Below are 6,098 nucleotides of genomic sequence, written 5' to 3'. Positions count from 1 at the left end.
AAGAAAACAAATGACTAGCATTTTGATTCAAAATTAAAAAAATAAGACACATTACGAAAAGTAAACATAAGATTAGGATTTCAATTCAAAAATATCAGAAATTTTGATAAGAAAAAAAGGATTAAATTTTCGATTGAAAAATAGTAGACAATCAGTAAAGAAAACAATAGATTACGGTTTTGATTAAAAAATAGGAGACATTCTGAAAACAGAAGAAAGGGTTAGGGTTTTGATTCAAAACTGAAAAGTAAAATACGTTCTTAAAAGCAAACATAGGAGTAGGATTTTTTTTGAAAGATAGGAGACATTCTGAAAAGAAAAAACATAGGATTAGGGTTTTGATTCAAATGTAATAGGCATTGCGGAAAAAAACATGGGATTATGGGTTCATTAAAAAATATGAGACATTACTTAAGAAACATAGGATTAGGGTTTTCATTGAAAATATGAGACATTTCAAAAGAAAACACAGGATTAGAGTTTTGCTTGTAAAATAGAAGATGATACTATAGTAAAACATAGGATTATGGTTTTCAATAAAAAAATAGGATACATTAATCTATGAAAAGATAGGAGTAGGGTTTTGTTTCAAAAATAGTCGATATTCTGAAAAGAAAATATAAGTTTTGGGCTTTGATTTAAATATAGTAGGCATTGCCAAAAAAAAATAGGATTAGCATTTTGATTGAAAAATATTAGACATTAATATAAGAAAACATAAGATTAGTCTTTGATTAAAAAAAATAGTAGATACTCCAAAAAGAACACATAGAATTAGTGTTTTGTTTGAAAAATAGGAGGCATTCCTAAAAGAAAATAGATGATTAAAATTTTGATTGAAAAATATGAGACCTTCCAAAAAGTAAACTTGGGATTAAGGTTTCATTAAAAATTAGCAGGCATTCCCACAACAAAAGATAGGATTAGAATTTTGATTAAAAAAAGACACATTCTGAAAAGAAAAACAAATGATTAGGGTTTTGATTCAAACATGATAAAAGGACACATTTTGAAAAGAAAACATAGGATTAGTGTTTTGATTAAAAAATAACAGACATTTTGAAAAGAAAAGAAAGGATTAGGTTTCTAATTGAAAAATATAAGACCTTTTGGAAAGAAAACATAGGTTACAGTTTTGATTCAAAACTAATAAATAGTAGAAATTACGAAAAGAAAACATAGAATTTGGGTTTTTTTTGCAAAATAAGACACATTACAAAATGAAAACATATGATTAGGGTTTTGATGGAAAAATAGAAGGCATTGCAATAAGAAAAAAAATAAGATTAGGGGTTTGAGTCAAAACTAGTTGACATTCTGAAAAAAAAACATAGGATTAGGGCTTGATTGAAAATTAGTAACAATTCAAAAAATAGAACATATGATTAGGTTTTGATTGAAAATTATAGGACATTCTAAAAATAAAACATAGGATTATGATTTTTAAAAAAATAAGCGAGTGGATATTTCCGTAGGTAACGTAAAATTGCTCAGAAATAATCCATTGTTATTATTAGAGCATTGGTGACAGAATCCACGTTACCTACGGAATAAGACCACATATGTTAAACTTGTTTTTATTACATTATTAGTGGAATTTTAAATTTTAGCAATGAAATATAGATGAATGGCAATGGAAATGTAGCAACAGAATGGTTCTGATGCTATTTCGTTACTAAAACTTAAGCGCCCTAAATTTGCTGGGAATTTCCGTTAAACCTAAATTGCTATGGAAATCTTCTGTTGTTAGTGTAAAACATTGGCAATGGAATCCACATAAAATTACCGACGGAATAAAACTTCATATGTTTAACTTGTTTTTATTACGTTACCAATTTAATTTTTAAATATTAGTAATGAAAATATAGAGGCATAGAAATGGAAATGTGGCAATAGAATGGTTCCATTTCTATTCCATTCTATAAAACATATGTGCCTTTAAATTTGCTAGGAATTTCTATTTGAAACTAAATTGCTACGAAATATTCCATTGTTATCATTAAACATTGGCGATAGAATCCGCATCAGATTACCGAAACGGAATAAAGTGTTAATATGTTAAATTTGTTCTTATTTATATTCTGTGACGAATTTTTAAAGATTAGCAACATAATATAGATGAATAGCAACGGAAATGTAGCAATTGAATGGTTCCGTTGCTAAAACTTACTCTCCCTAAATTTGTTGTGAATTTTTGTTACAACTAAATTGCTACAAAAATATTACGTTGTTATTGTTAAACATTGATGATGGAATCGGCATCGGGTTATTGATGGAATAAGACATCATATGTTCAACTTTTTATTTATATTATCGATAGATTTTAATAATCCCAAAAATTTGAATTATTTTTAGTTGTGGCCCAAACATCAAATTTTAATTTTACAATTTTATTAATTTTGCTTTAGTTTATATGTTCCTTCAGAAGATAGTTATTGAAGGAGCTTTCATCGGCATCAACTTGGTGAGGTTTGCACTAGGCTTGACAAGGGAATCTTTGGAAAAAGATGAGGCTACTCCATAAGACCATCGATCACGGACTACGAGGGGTTTTACTTATGGATTACATGCTTTTACATTCGATTTCATTGTAGATTGTATCTTGCTCCATGGAGACCTAAACCTTTAGTGGGTACTTGGACTTGTAAACCCTAGGATGATTTTATTTCATTGATCTTTTCACTATGTTTCTTTTAATTAATTTTTCATTGAGTTCCAACCTTGAATGCTTATTGAATCAATTTTTCCTTAGAGTGACACTAGGGTTGAGAATCTATCTTGGTAATCTTTGTGGATGAGATGACCGCGACATGAGGGTTAGATAAAGAAGGGGTTGGAGAGGATCGAGAGGGTGAGTCGAGAGGTAGCAGATCATCCTCTTTCCTTCCGATGTGATTTATCCTACCTCCACGTTCGAAGAGTTCTTTGCGGTCATAATAGAGTGAAGTGCTCAGAGGCAAACTCTGTTGGGGCTTAGTTGCATAAGCAACAGAGTGAAACGTTGAAGTTATCCTTAGTGCTATGGCTTAATTGTGACTAGGTGTCTTTCGCTTGGACCAAAGGGTTAGATCTATATTAGGGAATAGGGTTTATCACTTGGAGTTCCTAGAGCTTCTTGCAACCTCACACAGTGTAAGGCGTCAAAAATATTCCTTTCCACTGGGCATACTATAAGGTTAGTCACAGTTGACCTTAGGTTTGGGATTGTGTGTTTAAGGATTTCCTTGACTCATTAATCGTCAGCCAGGAGGCATAGTGAATGGTCTTGAATTTGAAACAATAGTCCTAGGGAGAGCAATGTCTGGGTGCCCCACCTTCTATTGATTGTCTCTCCTATTATTTCATTGCGACTTTTTCTTATTTCCTTTATTTTTATTTCCATTGATATTGTTCACACCACTCTTGAACCATCTTCACTATAGTTAAATAGCAATTCTTGTGTTTCTGAGAACTATTCCCTATGGATACGACTACTCACTCACCAGAGTACTTTATTTCTTCGACAACCCATGCACTTGCGGTACACACACGCAAAGGGGTGTTTCAAGTTTTTGGCGCCGTTGCAGGGGAATAGGTGTTTTGGAAGCATTTTACACTTTGCTATTTTAGCTATTCATCACTTTTACTATTTCACACTTTCTTATTCTACCATCGTTCTGATTTGTTTTTCTTTTTTTGGTTGTAGTTCCAGGTTATGACCCGAGGAAACCCTTCGACAATGGTTGAAGGTGATCCGGATATTAGAAAAAGAATTCATAGCAGAGGAAAAGAGCCTGTACAAGAATAGTCTAATCAAGCTAAAATAGAAGTTGAAGGGTTTGAAAGTATAGCAGAATAGATTGAGCAGTAGAGGACACTCTCAGATTATGCTAGATCCATATTTCTTGGCATGCAATCCAGCATTTTGCGGCTACCGATTACGGGTTAGAATTTTGAGCTTAAGTGAAGCTTCATCCAGATGTTATAGCAGTCAGCACAGTTAATGGTTTGGCCAATGAGGATCCAAACAATCACATTGAGAACTTATTGGAAGTGTGCAACATGCTCAAGATTATTGGTGTTACGGATGATGCCATCAAGTTGAGGGCCTTCCCATTTTCCTTGAAAGGAAGAGCAAATCAATGGCTATACTCATTACCTAAAGCATTGATCACCACATGGGAGTAGATGGTAGAAGCTTTTCTTGCCTGATATTTCCATCCCGAAAAATCTGCAAAGCTTAGGAATGAGATATCTTATTATGTGAAAGAGGAATTGGAGTCTCTTTTGGAGAAATGGGATTGATTCAAGGAGCTCATGCAGAAATGTCCTCAATATGGGTTCCTCGAGTGGATGATCATTCATATTTTCTATAATAGTTTAAAACCAAGCACAAAGCAGTTACTTGGTCTGCAGCAGGAGGTATCTTAGGAAGTAAGACCCCTGAAGAAGCCCGACATTTCATCAAAGAAATGGCTATAATTAGTTATCAGTGGAACATAAGGGACATAAAGAAGGTAGTCAGACTTCATGAGATTGATTCAGTTACATCAATGGAGGCTCAACTTGAATCATTGAGTAAGAAGTTGGACACTCTAACTTCTCCTAGAGTGGTGGCCCTGATGAGTTGCACCGGGTGTGGGGGTGGACATGCACTGTCTGATTACCGTATTTCGATTGTTTGACATGCACTGTCTAATAGCGAGTTTTGAACAACAACAAGCCCCAAATATGGAGAATAGAGTTTTAGGTTTGGAAACCAGAGGAACAACTTAGAAAAGGTTTAACCAAGTTCATTTCAGCATCGGATACAAGATTTTAATCAGTTGAAGCCACACTTCACAACCACAACGCTTCATTGCACAACTTGGAGAACCAAGTGGGCCAAATTGCAAAGTCACTTTCGGAAAGACCTCAACCGAGTTTGCCTAACAACACGGAGACAAACCCAAGGGAACATATGAAGGTGACCACTTTGAGAAGTGGTCATGAATTTGAGAGTAGACTCCCTAGTGAGAAGACCAATGTTCAGTAACCTGAGGTCGTTTAGGTTGAAGAGAGATCCAAAGAGAAGGAGATGGCACCCCAACCTTACAAGCCAAGAATCCCTTACCCTTCAAGATTAAAGAACGACCAAAATGATGAGCGATACAAGAAGTTTTTGGGTCTATTGAAGCAGCTGCACATCAACGTCCCATTTGTGAAGGCGTTGTCTCAAAGGCCTCTCTATGCAAAGTTTCTCAAGGACCTATTAACCAACAAGAGGAAGTTGGAGGAGAGTGCATTTGTGATTATAGATGCTTCATGTTCGGTGGTGTTGCAAAAGAATATGCCGAACCAGAGGAAAGACCCCGGAAGCTTCATCATTCTACGCAACATTAGCAATTTGGGTAAAGAAAAGGTATTGGCGGATTAAGGGACTAACATCAACGTCATGCCTTACACTTTTTTTCAGAAGCTAGGTTTGGGATACCCTAGGCCCACTCGGATGATAATCAAATTGGCCGACCGAATAGTTGGACATCTGAGGGGCATCATTGAAGACATACTTATGAAAGTTGACAAGTACATATTTTCTGTGGATTTTGTAGTTTTGGATGTTAATGAGGATGCTAAGGTCGCAATGATACTTGGTAGGCCATTCTTGAGCACTTCCAAGGCTCTTATTGACATGGACGGTGAGGAGTTAACACTTAGAGTTGGTGATGACAAGTTGACATACCACCAGGCGAAGCCATGTGGCATTCTCTTGGCTTTGATGATACTCGGTATTTTCTTGACACTACTGATGAGTTAATTGATGAATATGTGCAAAAAATGATGTGTCCAGACCGATACGAGGGGTTGCTAGATTAAGAGGTGGAGAATAAAGAAGTTTTAACACTCGGTCTAGAGGACAAGGTGCAACCTACTTCGGGGATCATGAAGAGGATGATCCAAAAGATGAAGCGAGCAAGAAGATGCCACAAGAAGCATCCCAAGGCTAATATTGATGTGCAAGCATGGAGTAAGGGTGATGAACCCTTGTGTGGTAACAAGCTCGACAACTCTCCCTCTACCTTGAAAATATTATGTTCATCATGCTTTCAAATTGTAGGTAAGAGGGCAACCTTCATTCA

General features: G+C 35.4%; 1 non-coding gene across 1 annotated transcript; it reads right to left on the bottom strand.

The window, feature by feature from the left end:
* Positions 1-4,215: 4,215 nt before the first annotated feature.
* LOC120267294 lies at positions 4,216-4,322 on the bottom strand. Its single transcript, XR_005538434.1, has one exon. It is a non-coding gene; the product is annotated as a small nucleolar RNA R71 (small nucleolar RNA).
* Positions 4,323-6,098: the final 1,776 nt, after the last annotated feature.

Source organism: Dioscorea cayenensis, chromosome 1 (assembly GCF_009730915.1).
Source record: "Dioscorea cayenensis subsp. rotundata cultivar TDr96_F1 chromosome 1, TDr96_F1_v2_PseudoChromosome.rev07_lg8_w22 25.fasta, whole genome shotgun sequence".
NCBI classification, from domain to species: Eukaryota; Viridiplantae; Streptophyta; class Magnoliopsida; order Dioscoreales; family Dioscoreaceae; genus Dioscorea; species Dioscorea cayenensis.
This window is presented reverse-complemented; position numbering and strand designations above follow the sequence as displayed.